Here is a 15,797-nt window from a genome sequence, read left to right on the forward strand (position 1 = left end):
AGAGAGAGAGAGAGAGAGAGTATGTGTGTGTGTGTGTGCATGTGTGCGCGCGTGTGTGTGTGTGTGTGCAATAATGTGCTAAAATTGTAAATGGATAGATTAGTCCACTGGTAGAGAAACATCACCTTCTGTTGCCCCTCAAGCTAAACTCAGGATCCCAAGAACACCTGCAAAAGCCCTGTGCACATTTTTCTCTGCTCCATGAGCTCCAGATGAGCCACTCCTCACATTACACTGGTGTCTTCACAACCTCAGCTTTAACTTAAAATGAGATGCATCTTAAAGTGCTATATTGATTTTTCAGTCTAGATGCATACAATACAATCCATTAACCCAGAAGTTTTGGCACATATATTCATCACTGAATTTTGAATTAAAATAACCAGAGGGCACTGAATTAACAGTGAAAGGGCAGATCTGCAATTTCAGTAAATACATGTTCATTTATTTTGGTTCAAGATAATCAATACAGTACTGAAAAAACCCTTAAATGTTCACTTCTTACCTGAACCCTTAAGGGAAACACAGCTTGCCTTGGTTTTATTTTTACATCCTTTAAAAAAATAAATTTGAGTAGGCTCCTAATTCTATGAAGTGTCTTTCCAAGTGTGCATGTTTGCAATCTTCACGCATGCTCCAGAATCCAGAGGCAGTGGAAGCAGCCCAGGTCAAGAAACTCATTAAACAAAGTAGCTCCTCCAAGCTAAACAGAAGTTCTATCTCTTTTCCAGACTCACCCAGCTGGCTGATTAAAAGACAAAACTCTTAGCTACTTAGGGGTCTTTGAGGTTTTGTTTTCATCTTTATTTTTTAGGTTTTGTTTTGTTTTTGCTTGGGTTTTCTTTTTCTTTTTCTTTTGTTTAGCCTTTGTGATCTATGGCCAGATTTTAAAAACTTTTCGCAAGTGACTCCTCTAGTGAGCTGAGAAGGAATAAAATTTGAGAAACCAACTAATCTGTGGTCAAGTTCTGGCTTCTACTCTGGCTAGTTGTGTTACTATGAGCAGATTCTCTGTTATCTCTTTGGCTCAATCTCCTTATCTTTAACTGAACCTAGTAGTGACTCCCGTATCACCTAGGAAAGTACCTTCATTACTCCTTAGCACATAGTATGAACTTAGAATGAGCTTTCCTTTTCTATTCATCTGCACCGACTCATAATCCAAAGATAATTTGTCACTTAAAGATGATTTCATGGTCATTCCTTGTTTTTAATACAGACATGTTCATTTATTTTGGTTCAAGATAATCAATACAATACTGAAAAAAACCTAAAATGTTCACTTCTTACCTGAATCCTTAAGGGAAACACAGCTTGCCTTGGTTTTATTTTTACATCCTTTAAAAAAATAAATTTGAGTAGGCTCCTAATTCTATGAAGTGTCTTTCCAAGTGTGCACGTTTGCAATCTTCACGCATGCTCCAGAATCCAGAGGCAGTGGAAGCAGGCCAGGCATCGGTAGTCACTCAAGAAACTCATTAAACAAAGTAGCTCCTCCAAGCTAAAGAGAAGTTCTATCTCTTTTCCAGACTCACCCAGCTGGCTGATTAAAAGACAAAACTCTTAGCTACTTAGGGGTCTTTGAGGTTTTGTTTTCATCTTTATTTTTTAGGTTTTGTTTTGTTTTTGCTTGGGTTTTCTTTTTCTTTTTCTTTTGTTTAGCCTTTGTGATCTATGGCCAGATTTTAAAAACTTTTCGCAAGTGACTCCTCTAGTGAGCTGAGAAGGAATAAAATTTGAGAAACCAACCAATCTGTGGTCAAGTTCTGGCTTCTACTCTGGCTAGTTGTGTTACTATGAGCAGATTCTCTGTTATCTCTTTGGCTCAATCTCCTTATCTTTAACTGAACCTAGTAGTGACTCCCGTATCACCTAGGAAAGTACCTTCATTACTCCTTAGCACATAGTATGAACTTAGAATGAGCTTTCCTTTTCTATTCATCTGCACCGACTCATAATCCAAAGATAATTTGTCACTTAAAGATGATTTCATGGTCATTCCTTGTTTTTAATACAAAAATACTTTCCAAAAGAAGGGGGATTATCTCTTATACATTTTCATACTTATATACACTTTCAGTTTCTTCCACCAGAGAAACTATTCAGTGTTTACACATGTGTGTCCTGTTTATTTTACTTAAGGGTATGGCCTCAATGTGCAATAGGAAGAAAAGGGGAAGGAGAAGTGGGAGGGGTAGGAGAAAGGAAAGAGGGGAATGGAATTAATATGAGAAAATGAAAAATTGGAAACGAAGTCTTTGCAAATAGGGAGGGGTGGAGGGATTGAAAGGAGGGCAAGGGAATGGGGAAAAATAAGAACTAAGATATATTATTTAAAGTTACAAATCTCCAATGATGAATGTCATTATATTGTATATCTACAATGTACCAATAAAACTAATTTTAAAAAGAAGGGGAAAAGGAAACTAGAGGAATTGCATTTTATATTTCAGAAGACATTGTATTTATATTTATTTTATTCTCCCAAAAGGCCAACAGAAGCTGACACATTAAAATACCAGGACAATCTGTGGTCAAGTTCTGGCTTCTACTCTGGCTAGTTGTGTGACTATGAGCAGATTCTTTGTTTTCTCTTTGTCTCAATCTCCTTATCTTTAACTGAACCTAATAGTGACTCCCGTATCACCTAGGAAAGTACCTTCATTACTCCTTAGCACATAGTATGAATTTAGAATGAGCTTTCCTTTTCTACTCATCTGCACCATCTCATAATCCAAAGATAATTTGTCACTTAAAGATGATTTCATGGTCATTCCTTGTTTTTAATACAAAAATACTTTCCAAAAGAAGGGGGATTATCTCTTATACATTTTCATACTTATATACACTTTCAGTTTCTTCCACCAGAGAAACTATTCAGTGTTTACACATGTGTGTCCTGTTTATTTTACTTAAGGGTATGGCCTCAATGTGCAATAGGAAGAAAAGGGGAAGGAGAAGTGGGAGGGGTAGGAGAAAGGAAAGAGGGGAATGGAATTAATATGAGAAAATGAAAAATTGGAAACGAAGTCTTTGCAAATAGGGAGGGGTGGAGGGATTGAAAGGAGGGCAAGGGAATGGGGAAAAATAAGAACTAAGATATATTATTTAAAGTTACAAATCTCCAATGATGAATGTCATTATATTGTATATCTACAATGTACCAATAAAACTAATTTTAAAAAGAAGGGGAAAAGGAAACTAGAGGAATTGCATTTTATATTTCAGAAGACATTGTATTTATATTTATTTTATTCTCCCAAAAGGCCAACAGAAGCTGACACATTAAAATACCAGGCTTAATGAATTCTACATTAGGCACAATATTTCAGAGATAATCTTATCTTTCTACATTTTCTTTAAACAAACTAAAGATGGCAATTTATTCCTCAGTACATTGTATATTTTCATTTAAAATCAACAAGATTTCACAAAATCTACCAGTTCAGTAGTCTGCTCTCCCCTGCAGTCATACCTCTGCTGTAATGATTTGTGTACCAGAAATTAATTTCCACCCAATGCTTCAAACAGCAAATACTGTTATTTTAATTTCAGCAGTTTCTGGTAGAATTTATATTAGAAACTATGCCCTTCTGTCTTGTTCCAGTAGAGGTTACAGACTGTAATTTTTTATGATGATACACTGCCTCACTTCTGATCATAAGTTATTGCTGAGTGTGGATGGCCTCAGAGAGCCTTAAGGCATGGACATCTCCAGAATCCCTCAGTCAGTGTCCCAAGGTCCCACCTAATAGTATCCCTTGGTCCATCCATGAAGTGTTCCCATTCAAGGAAGGGCTCATCCAGACACCTCAGGATCTGTCTTAGTTGATTAGAGTGTTGAGGTAACCCTTTAATCAGAATAAGCACTAAGGTCTTCTACTAAGTACAAAGTATTAGAGTAGATGTTCTTTAATTTTGTTTATTTTGTGTAATTTTCATTAATAATTCCTCATATATGTCCTCATACATACATTATTTTTGACATAAAGAAACCAAGATCAATACAGGTTAAAGGACATGACTAAAGGCTTACAATATATCAGAGGAAAGTTGAGGTTCCAACCAGGCATAACAGTGTTGCTGAAATAGCATTTAATAAAAGCTACATGAGCAAGGAAAGAAGTTCCAGAAAAATAAGACTAACAGGTTGAGACAAAGAGGAGAATAATTTGGCAGAGATAGCTGTAAAATCACAGAATGGCAGCAATAGAAAAACCCACAAGAAAGCTAGGAGAAAAGGTTGTGTTCAACAGATTTCCAGAATGAATAACAAGTATAATAGGAGACCTGAGTGGCTGTGTTGAGTAGAAGCAACACTAAAGAAGCTGAGAAGATGTAGAGCAGGATGGCCCAAAGGTCATCTATGCCAACTCGGAAGTCACCCAAAATGCAGGCAGCACTTAAGTGTTGAAGAAAACCATGGTCCAGGCACAAAAATACTCAATGGATGGAGAGCACGTGCACTGATGCAAGTGCAGCCTACCTGGGCTGGTGGGTACCACTGCATCTGTGTCCACATCACAAAGGTGCTTTAGGGAGATGACTGAAAGGTACGGCTAAATTGGGAAGGGATCCACAGCTGGGATCAGGTTCCTGTAACGTTTAGGGAAATCCTTCTTATAGTATGTTTTCATGGTTCTTTGCTTCAGGGAACAGACACTCTAAGAGGAGAAGAGAGTCCCAAGGCTGAGTGTTATAAGTCCTACTGAAGCAGTCATTGAGAATTTGTCTTAATACAGGGCTTGGAAGACTATACTGGAAACAGCAGTGAGACAATACAGTGGATTTCGTGTGTATCTCACCCTGGTGCACCAATCACCCAGCTGCTGTGTTGGCTGATAACAGCTCTGTTCTGAAAAATGTCCTTGGCCAATAGAAGCTGTTTTCCCAGAAATGCCTGAGAAGATATACTGCCAAAGTCAGACCCTTGGCAATAATGATATTCTGAGACCTTTGCCACTAGAAGAAAATGCTGTGGGCTATGTGGGGCCAGAGCATTCCTGAGTATTCAGGCTAAGTCTCTTCCAGGCTGTACTCAGGTCTACACCCTTCTTGTTTAATCCTTTTCTCTTCTTTCAGTCTCTCTCTCCCTCTTTCTCTCTCACTTGCTCTCACTCTCACTCTGTCTCCCTTTCACTCCTTCTCTCCCCTAAACTGAAAGCAATTACTCACACTTCCAGCTCTGCCTTAAATCAGGAACCTGATTTATGACAAATTGGTAGGACCACTCCACAAAGACCGAGGAACTTCACTGCCCCAATAAAGTGTCAGAACTAGGGTGGCCTAATCCACCTATTTCATCCAAGACTAAGCAGTTCCCAACACGCAAGACTCAATATTTCATCAAAAAGTCTTAGAAAAATGGAACTAGTTGGTCACAGTACTCAGAAGTGGAATGAAAGCAGAGCGCACTTCACCCTGAAGACTGTGCTCTTTTGCTGTCAGAACCTGCCTCATACATGCTCAGAAGTTCAATTCTGCTCTTTCTCCCCAGAGAATGAAGCTGCATCACCACACGGTACCCCATGCAGAGACGCTGGCAGATGCTTAAGGAAGCCCATTCTTCCAGGAAATGTATTCTTAGCTGGGACCATGGGGGAACTGTAGGAGATAATGCTTCTGATACAATTTTTTCTAAGAGTGGCTTTGATTTTATCAGATGTTCAAAGTGATCCTTGACATAATTAAGGGAAAGAACAGTTGTCCAGGAAATCCTGTCTCTGGATTAAGTAACACAGTAGAGTGGTTACACAGATGTCTCACATTTGCAGATCTCAAACAGAGCTGGTCTCCACGAAGGGGTCAAACAACCACTCCTGCATTCACCAGAGTATCATGAGTGGAAATCACCTGCTGCATATCTGTGGCAATGTTTGCACTCATCCTACTTCTTGGAGAGAAAGAGAATTCTCTGCTTCTATTTCAAGTGAGATTTCAAAGACACTTGCCATCGTTCCTTAGGGTATGAGCAGGGCAGGTCATCCCAGGAGAAGGAGCAGCAGCAAGAAGCAGGCTGCCATCATCCCTAAGGTGAAGGTCCAAGTTCTCAGTGGTCATGGTAAAGGGTGCTTAGAGGAGCCAAACTATTGGCTTTAAATTGAAAAATGAAAGATTAATTTTATTGTTCAAGATTTCTGGTGTTAATTCTTCCTCTTGTGTTTTCGTAACTATACACTGCATGTTCCCTGAAGGCCAGGAAGTGCTCTAAGGGCTTGATGTTCCTATAAGCATAACAAAGTCCTGACACCATGGAGTTTACCATCTTGCAGAGGAGACAATCAACCTATAATAAACCAATTCATCTGCAGCACTACACAGAGAGCAATGCAATGATGAATGCTGTGGAGAAAAACAAATCAAGTCCTGTGCCTAGAAACTGGAAGAGGCAATTTGCCTTGAGTGGCCCAGAGAGATCTCTGAAAAGAAGGGGTAAAGATGAGAAGGGCAGAGCCACAAGAGAGAGTGAAGTCTGAGTGAAAAGTGTCCAAGATAAGAGGAAGCCAAATAGTTTATACTTTTTTTTTTTGCTTTAGTTTGGGATAAGCAAGAATGTAGACCTTGTGGGTTCTGATGAACACTTTTTGTTTCCTCGGTGCATAAACTACTATTGAGTGATCAATTGTACTCTTCAATTACCTCAATTACAAAGTGCCAATGATTTCCTACATCTATCTATTCAGCACTGACTCCTGTCTGAGCTTGACTGATATCTCTTAATTGCCCCAAATGCACATGGCTGTCTTCAGAGATCTAAAAATACTTATTCAATACAGAACTCATCTTTTCCCCCTAAAGTCTGTTCTTTCCACTCTGTCTGCCAGCCAAGAAACAGCAACAGGCCAATGCACCAGATCAAGTCAGAAATCTTTTTGCTTCATCCATCTCCGTCTTCGATAGTGAGTCATCCCACATGCCCCAAGATTCTACTGTGTCTTATTTCTGTTCCACTGTCTTGACTGCTATAGCCTTGACCTGCATTTTGGGCCATTTTCTTTAACTCCCCACATTGACTTCCCACTAAGCCTCTCGACTTCTCCAATTCATATGTGTATCTGTCACTTCCAAGTTTAAAATTAGCTTCCAGGTAAAGAAGGAATTCTTTCACAGGAGACCAAGACCTGGATGACAGAGCCTCTACTTACCCCTCTGGCTATGTTACTTTGGACCATTGTCTCCAGCTCTGTCTATCCCTAGACACTCTGTGCCACACATTCCTCTGTAGTGCAGTGGCCCAACTCTTGAGCTTCCCACTGGCATTTCCTTCTTCCTCCCTGAGCTCTCTATCTCTTGTTTATCTGCATCACTCCTGCTTGTTATTTGTGTCTCACAACAGATACCTCATCCTCCAGGAAGATCCTACTAGTACTCCCAGCTGGGGTTTGCAGTTGTTCTGCACTCTGAAGTTTGATCTCCATCACAGTCTTTGCCAAAGTGTGTAATAACTGCTTTTCTACATGCTCGTATTCTTCACAAGCTGTATGCTTCCTAAAGAAGCACATTATCTTCTCCACCTTCCCAAGCTTCTACAACACAGCATGGGACACAGTGGGCACTTAAGAGTTGCTCCTCAGAGTCCAAGACCTTCACTGAACCCTTGTAAAAAATGACACTAGGGAGGTTAACTCCTGCCAGAAGAACAAAGCTGAATCATTTTAGAGTTAATCCTGGAATACCTGTCTTACATTTTTATCCACTTTTCTTGTCAGGTACCACGCTTATCACAGGATGTAAACTCGGGTCTTAAACTCACAGAAACACAACAGTCTAGCAGTGGCTCAAGGTCTGAACTACAAAAGTGAAACACCCTGAAGCAGGAGCCAAAAGAGTTTTACTGGGGAGCTAGCTGCTCAAGTATCCATGGAGGCTCCAAAGCAGACATGATCCCTGTCCTGTAGACATGGCAACCAAGGCACATGTGGGTGGGAGGGGCAGGCAGGTCTGAGAAAGGCGGGAAGATGAGGCCCTCCCATGCTGTTATAGCCAGAACTCACTCCATCCCCACAGGAACTGTCTGCTGATGGCACTGATCCAGAAGATACTTCCCCAGGGGGAAACAGCAGCTCTGCTTCTGGAATATTCATAGGCAGAGTACTCAGCTTCATCTCCCCTGCCCTACCACCCTGGACAACACCCGCCCCTGGCTTCTCTCCCCCTAGCTGAAGAAAAGGAGCTTAGAGACGATGATATCACTTCAACATCTGCTGAAGCAAAACAAAATTAGAAACAATCCTCAAGGAGAAAGAAACATCTTTCCCCTATCATGAAGCCAAGAAAAAAGCTGTACCTTCAATTCAAATACAGAGCAAGCCATCAAAGCATGGAGTGAAAGACATGTCTAAAGAAGCAAAAAAGTGAGCATCAGCCAGCCCAAGACTCCCAATGCCTAGCTGAGGACTCTTCTAACAATAAATCTGTAGTTTTCACTGTCCAAAGAAATGTCTCATAAGAGATTTAGTCTTGGTATTCAACTGCCTAGTCATGCCTGAAACATTGTAGGAGTGTGATAAATAATCATTTTATTTTTTTAATCCACTGTTTTGGCACACATCATCACTCTTCCCTTGAGTCATCTCTGTGAGTGTTGGGAATAGCACCTAGCCTAGAACCATGCCCATCCTACATTCATTTATTCTTTCAAAGTCTCATGTAAAATATAAGAACATATATTACATGAGAAGATCTGCTCTGCCAATGAAAGCTGCACAGTGAACTTTACAATATAATATGGTGAAAGGACTGTAACTATGATACAGAAAGATACACCCAAGGAGGGAGTATTATTTCAGAAGTAGGTAGCAAGGGATGGTAAGGTGCATCTGACCTGCAGTCAGAATAAAGTGGGGACAACTTTGTTGTTACCTTAGTGGTACCAGGAAAAAGGGTACCAAACACCACCAAAGATCCACCAGGAACCGAGAATGGATGGGGATGAATGGGTGTGAGGGGAAGCAGGAGAAACTGTGATTGAGACGGTGCTTAGGGTTGAAATGGGGTGAAAGTCACACAAGCCTTGCAGGAATCTGAAGTGTAAGAAGAGCTTCAGATTTAGCTAGGAGTTGGAAAGCCACTGAAGGGCTTTGGGCCAATGAATTTGACTTGGTTCTAGTTTTACAGCTATCTGGCTGTATCCTCTGTGCACAGAAGTAGGGAGAGGCTGGGATATCAACTCAGGGTATGATTGATTTGCCCAGGTGAGAGCTGGAAGGCCTTGAATCAGAGCAATTGTGGGGGTGGGGGGTGGAAAGAAACCCCAGGAGTCAAGGATGGTCCCCCCGCTTCCCTGAGCTGCACCAGTAGTCCCAAGTCCTAGAGTGTTCCACTGACTTTTCTGAGAAATGACAAAGTGTATTCATTTTTCCGACACTCTTCCTTTCTAACTTTCTATCTCACCCTAACTGCTGTCCATCTCCTCTCTTCATCCCAACTCTCAGCGACTGAATTCAAGTGTGAATCTTCAAAGGTACCTCAAAGTCCACAGTATCTTGTTTGGTGGAGCTTCCCTAATGTAGCCTATACTATGAAGCTGGAGAGTGTTTCTGCCCAACTACAATACATCCCATGGCTCCCTATGACCTTCACAGAAGAGGAAAGGCTCTGTGGCCTGGCTCACAAAACTGTCCTAAGTACAACCCCGAGGTATATGTCCCTCCCCAGTGCACACCATTGCCTCTCTGTCGTCTGCCCCAGCCCTATTCTTCCATGTCACTTCCAAGCACTTCTTGCTTCCATGTCTTCTTTTTCATGAACTCCTTCCTTATGACTGCCCTCTCCTCTAGTCTCCCCATGGAAATTCCTTCAGACCTCAGCCTAGACCCCACTCCTTCTCTGGAACCATCTTGACACCTTCCCAGGAAATGAATCAGAAGCCCCTTCTCTGGGCTCTAGAAACCTCTAGATTGCCTGGCTTGTTCTCACGAGTTTGCATATCTGATTCCTCAGAAACATAAGAACATCTCGAAAGGCAGGGAGTTTGTGCAGTTCCTGGTTGGACCCCATGTTGGGAATGATGAGTGGCACAGAGCAGGCCACATATGCAAATGATGTGGCACACGATGGGCTACTTATGCAAACGTCCTTTACCAGGCGCACCAGTATTACCTTCTCCATACCAGAGGTGGCAGGTCATGAGCCAAACTTGCAGCGCCAGTTTCCTTTGTGATGCAGAAATTGCCCTCCATAATCACTCCTAAGATTGCTGCGTAACCATCTGGAAATGATTCATGTTTGAGCAGAGACATTTGACATTGCTGAGTAACCCATGTCTGGCAAGCTCGACCTGTTATCAGTAGTGTCCTGAATTTCCACCAGCTTTCTCAGGTAAAACTGGCTTCATACATACAGTTTATTGTATGCTGAATAAAAGAGAACTGCCAAGCTGGGCAAAGTAGAGAACATCTTGTCTGGGGACAGGAGGGATGGAATGGAGCATTCAGCAATTCCCTAAGTGCCAGGATCATCTTGGGCACACTGGCCTTACTGTCTGAAAAAATTCAAAGAGAACAGAAATTTGGTGATGGAGGTATGGGTATATAGTGAGTAGGGTATATAGTGAGTAAACTGTAGCAGATAGACTAGCTATGAGCCTTGAGGTAAAGGATGAATAGAGTACCCTCAATGTAACTTCTGTGAGGTAAGGAGAGCTAGGCAGGGCCACTGAAATCATACAGGCCATTGATAGATGAATAAACTGAAATTCAGAATGGAGATAAATAACCAGTATCCAGTGTCAACTATAGACTCAGTTCCCAAATTTAAACCTTTAGCTTATTGTGCTCCCCACAAAATTTTTCACACCAACCAAAAGTAAACAACCTACTCCTACCTATCTTTTGCATTTTCTGTCTCTTTCTCTGTCTCTGTCTCTGTCTCTGTTTCTGTCTCTCTGCCTCTCCCCCTCTCTCCCCGCCCTGTAGGTAAAATATGGGGAAGAAATGTGCTTTGAATATTTAAAAAATGCTAGAACCTTCTACTGTTGCCAACTATATCTATCATATAGAAATTCCATGCCACTATTCTTATGTGTATGTCCCCAGAACTATCTGGAAAGGTCACTGTCATTATAGTACTATGCAAATAAGGCAAGTGGCTGAGGAAATAAGATGATTTGCTGAAGGTGAAACAGGACTAATGAGTGGAGGAGTCAGAGTGGAAGCCCAGCTTGTCACATGCTGTGTAATTAGGCAGAAAAAATTTTGCTCATTCTCTAGAACAAAAGTGAAGTTAAAAAAAAAGCATTTGCTTGGGTAGAATATTGTACAGTTCATGAAAAGCTTTTACTACACTGCTATTAATTCACTCCCAGCACTCAGCATTTTTTCATATGGGTAAAACCAACCATATTTTACAAATGTGGATACTGAGGCACAAGGAGATCCGCTGCCCCAGTTCCAGGTCTTGTTGGTATCTGGATCTGAATTTAGGCCTTCTTAAGCCAAATTATGTGTTTTTTCATTAAATGTGAGCTGAACCAAAGAAAGAAATTCAAGAAAGAGAAATACATTTTAAGTCTAAAAAAATCTCAGCAAAGGAAATAATAAGGAAGCAATCAGCAGAGTGAAGAGACAATCTACCTATTTCTGAGACAGACAGGTCTAATATATAGATTATATAAATACATCGAGAAAAATTAGACCCTCCAAAATAAAGCCTCAATAAAAATGAACAATTGAAATGAATTGATACGTCTCAATAAAAGAAGTATAAAATGCCATTAAACATAAAAAGTTAAACATATCTCCAAACATAATCTAACCACTGCAAATTACAACAATGTTAGCATTTTATCATGTATCAGAAGGAATGCCAATCAAGAAGACATCAAATAATGCCAATGCTGATGTGGCTATGGTGAAAACAGGACCTCTGCATTGTTGGTGGAAATGCAAATTAGCAAAACCATTATAAAATCTGTATGAAAATTTCTCAATAAACTAAAAATCAAAATTCCATTTGACCCAGCTATTCACCTTATAGGTAGCTCCCCCAAAGACCTGAAGATATCATAATCCAGTTATACATGCATACCAATGCCAATTGCATCATGACTCATAATAACCAAAGCTGGGAAGAAGCCCATATGTCCAGCAAGAGATGAATAGATAAAGAAAATGTGGTATCCATACAAATGGAATACTACTCAGAGACAAAGAAGGATACATTCAGGTCATTCTGTAGGAAAACAGAAACACATTGAAAACAATGATAAGTGAAATAAATCAAACACAAAAATTTAAGTACCATATGATTTCCTGCATTTAAGTAATTCAAAGTACAAATAAAGAGCGAGAAAAAAAAAGACTTACAGAAAGAAACAAGGAGATATATCTTTTGTAAATGGAAAGGGAACCACAGGATCATGGGTGAGGAGAGGGGGAAGGAAAGGGGACTTAAAAAGACGTAATATGTGTCATGTACATATAACAACTACCCACAATGAATGTAATCATGACATTTTACAAACATATAGTAAGAAAACTAATAACAATAATAATTAAAATGAGAAAGTAGCCTCTAGAGATGGAGGGAGAGAGGAAAGTGGGTAAGGGGGGAAAAGGGAGTAAAAGAATCAAGTTACATTAAGTATATGTACCTACCCCCTAGGTTGAACATAAACATCATGTACTGAACTATGTACTAATATGATTAATTAAATAAAACACCCCATCAGAGGTGTTCAACAAATGTTGTATGGAACCTGTTCAACACCAGATTACAGTCATGCTGAGCTGCCCATTTGAAGAAAGAAAGAGCGATTTGAGGCAAAGTGTGAGTCGCTACTGCCCTTCACTCTGCTTCAGTGGACTGACCCAAAACAATGCACAGCAACCAGACAAATACCTCTCAGATTTGCTGGACTCCCTGAAACTGAAGAAGGACTCAGGGATGGGCTTCATAATGAGCTCTCTGCTCAGGTGGCCATGTTGCAGGTAGGGCCTACTTGCTCATTCAGCATCATCCATGGTAGCAGGACTACACCAGCTGCCACTGGGCCACAGCCACGATGGAATAAGTAGAGGTCCCTGACCTTAGGAAGTACTGTGTCTAGAGAGGGGCTTGGTGTGTGTGCAGTGATACAGTACAGATCGTCACAAAACAGACTCCAAGGTATTGTGTGAGCTACAGAGGGAGAGAGAGAGAGAGAGAGAGAGAGAGAGAGAGAGAGAGAGAGAGAGAGAGAACCTGGGAAGAGCTGGGTCATGAAGGGAAGGAGAAAGTGAGAAATGTTCCACTTTTGCAGAGAGGCCATGGTGAGTAAAATTAGGGATATAAAAGACCAGAGAATAACAGATCCTTCCAGAAATTCCAATTCCCTCAGCAAGGAACTCAAGCTGTAAGTCTTCAGTCATTTTCATCAATCTGAGTAAACATTTGGTAAACGTGGAATGACAACACAGAGATGGATAAAGGTAAGCCAGCCCTCAAGGAGCCCACAGTGTGTTCAGTGTACTCATCTAACCAGCACAACATGAATACCCACTGTGTGTGGATCTCTGTTTCTCCTACCAAATGCTTGGTTGCACCCTGCAATGAGCAGAAGTCACTGTCTCCAACCAGACACTGCATTCAAAGGCAAAGCTCTTGACCTTCAGCTCTCATAAGCAAAGAGAATAACATGCATCATTTTCCCCTGATAAAGACCACTTCACACTGCCCTCATCACTGAACTACTGTGTTTCAGCTGTGTGTCTTTAAAATTTCTACTCTCTTTTCACAGGTGATGGCTGTTTAATGATTTGCTGTTCCAAGAAATGGAGTTTCTTTAGCACATAACAATAATTCCTTTTATTAGCATGAAACATTGTTTGTTTGTTTTTTAAAAAGCCAATCACCTCCATCCTCTCCACTATGCCATCTGGTCACTGCAAGAGCCTAATAAACTCAGAGAATTGTTAATGTCCCACTCTACAGTTGAGAGCAAGGATGCTGGAACCTCAGCAAGGTGAGCCAATTCAAGGTCACATAGCAGCTGTGTGGTGAAACTGGAGTTCAAATCCATGTCTCTAACTCCAGAGTCTTGACCCCTTTTCCGCACACCTCACCACTAGCCTAGATTATGGTAATATTATTCTCATTATGACACAAATCCCCAGATGAAATGCTGGCCAAATCACTTCCCTCCGGGTAACACAACTGCATCATAAATTAAAAACCCAATTAAAGAACATAGCCTTTTAACTGGGACTCACTGCAGTCCCCTGGAGCCAGGATAGAAAGGGAGAAGCCTTTCAAAGTCAAGGGCTGCCTGTTCTGGAAATTGCCCAGAGACCTACTTACCTATATGCAAGAGCTTTCAGCCCCTTATTACTCACCTGTCTGTATTTCCCTTCTCTTCTGGAGCTCTGCTTCCAGCTGAGCTGGTTGACAATCACACCCAACCTCTGGCCCTCTGACAGACCAGAGGATGCAGTGTGGTCAGCTCACTGACCTGGGCTGGGAAATACCACTTCTCATCAAAAGCATCAGGGCCTGATGGAAAACAATGCCCCCTCCCCACACCAGTTCACTTGGAGAACTGAAATGGGATTCTGTGGCTGCCTGAAACTGGGATACTTTGCCAATAGCCAGAAGCAAAGGGTGTCACTGTTCCGTGCAATGGGAACGAAGCTAGAAAGGAAGTGAAGGAAAGAAGACAGAAGCCTTGACTGTTACCTTACAGTTGGATTCCAGTTCCCATCCCCAACAGCCAATGCCAACAGCACAATAAGCTCTAGGGTCACCCCCAGGGCCCAAGGTAGTAGCAAATACTATTTCACTTGTCTACATATTCTCTTTCTTACTGGGATTGAAGCTGGCCTTACAGATGAAGAGCCAGTGTTTACTCAGGTCCCTTTCCATGTAATAGCTGAGCTGCAGCCCCCCCCCCAACCTGTGCCCTAAGCACAGCCCTGGAAGGGTCAGCCTGGACCAGAGAGAAAGGCTACCCCTGCCCCCTCTGCCCCAGCACCGCCTTCTCTGGAGGCTGCCCTGGGTTTACTGGCTCAGATAATCTGAACTGACAGGCTCTGTAGGTGTCCCCGCGGGCTCCGTGTGAGGCTTGTGTAGGGACCACTTCGTTAACCCAGCATCTCCCCGCCACCACATTGATGCTACTTGCCCTCTCAAGAATTGTCCCTATGTAGACAGTACTGGAGGACAGAGAGATGAGCAAAGGGAGAGAAGAACCAGATTTCGCGGCAGAATCCCTGTTCAGTAATAGAAAGCCATCCAACTAGCAACCGCGCTTCCAGAAACGTCACTGCCACCTAGGAGTTTTGCAGCTGCCGACCCCGAGCGCTCCCACCTACCTGTCTCCCACTGCAGGTCTCTCCTTTCTCACCTCCCAGGGCCCAGCTCCGGCTCTGGGTCCCTCACACTGCTCCTTTCTCCTCCAGTAGCCAACACTTTGCAGCAGCGGTGGGCGGACCAAGGAGGAGGTCGCGCAGCACCTGCGAGCCAAGTCTCAGGTCCCCACGGCGCGGCTGCTTGGAGGCGGAGCGAGAGGATGCTGCCCTCGCCGCTGCTGCCGCGGTGGTGCTGATGCGGTTGCTATGGTTACAGAACTCCGCAGCTGCCCCCTCTCGGTGCAACAGCTGCCCGGCTCTGGCCTCCGGGCAGCCCCGGGGAAAGGCACCAGGAGGCCAGGTGGGGAATCGCTTAAGGGAATTAACCACTGCCTCTGCCAACGAGGTAGCACTAGAGCCTGCGTTGGCACACTGGCTGCCAGGGATGTGCTCACCTCCCCGCCCTTGCTCCTCTGCTTCCTGCTCTGCTCGGGACGCAGCCAGAACCCGCGCCGCGCAGCGCGCCCTCGCGGC

The 15,797-nt window shown here is 42.5% G+C and overlaps 1 protein-coding gene across 4 annotated transcripts in view; it reads right to left on the reverse strand.

Annotated features, from left to right (window-relative positions):
• The window catches only part of Fam135b (family with sequence similarity 135 member B), a 322,410-nt gene extending 306,677 nt beyond the window's left edge, over window positions 1–15,733 (reverse strand). For 3 of the 4 annotated variants that reach the window (XM_010629616.2, XM_010629612.2, XM_010629617.2), the window contains exon 1: window positions 15,288–15,733. The gene's annotated coding sequence lies outside the window, so the exon portion shown is untranslated. The remainder of the gene's footprint in view (window positions 1–15,287) is intronic. The other variant, XM_010629613.2, reaches the window with a different exon arrangement.
• Window positions 15,734–15,797: the final 64 nt, after the last annotated feature.

The sequence above is a fragment of the Fukomys damarensis genome, unplaced genomic scaffold (assembly GCF_012274545.1).
Source record: "Fukomys damarensis isolate Sample0158 unplaced genomic scaffold, DMR_v1.0_HiC HiC_scaffold_5, whole genome shotgun sequence".
NCBI classification, from domain to species: domain Eukaryota; kingdom Metazoa; phylum Chordata; class Mammalia; order Rodentia; family Bathyergidae; genus Fukomys; species Fukomys damarensis.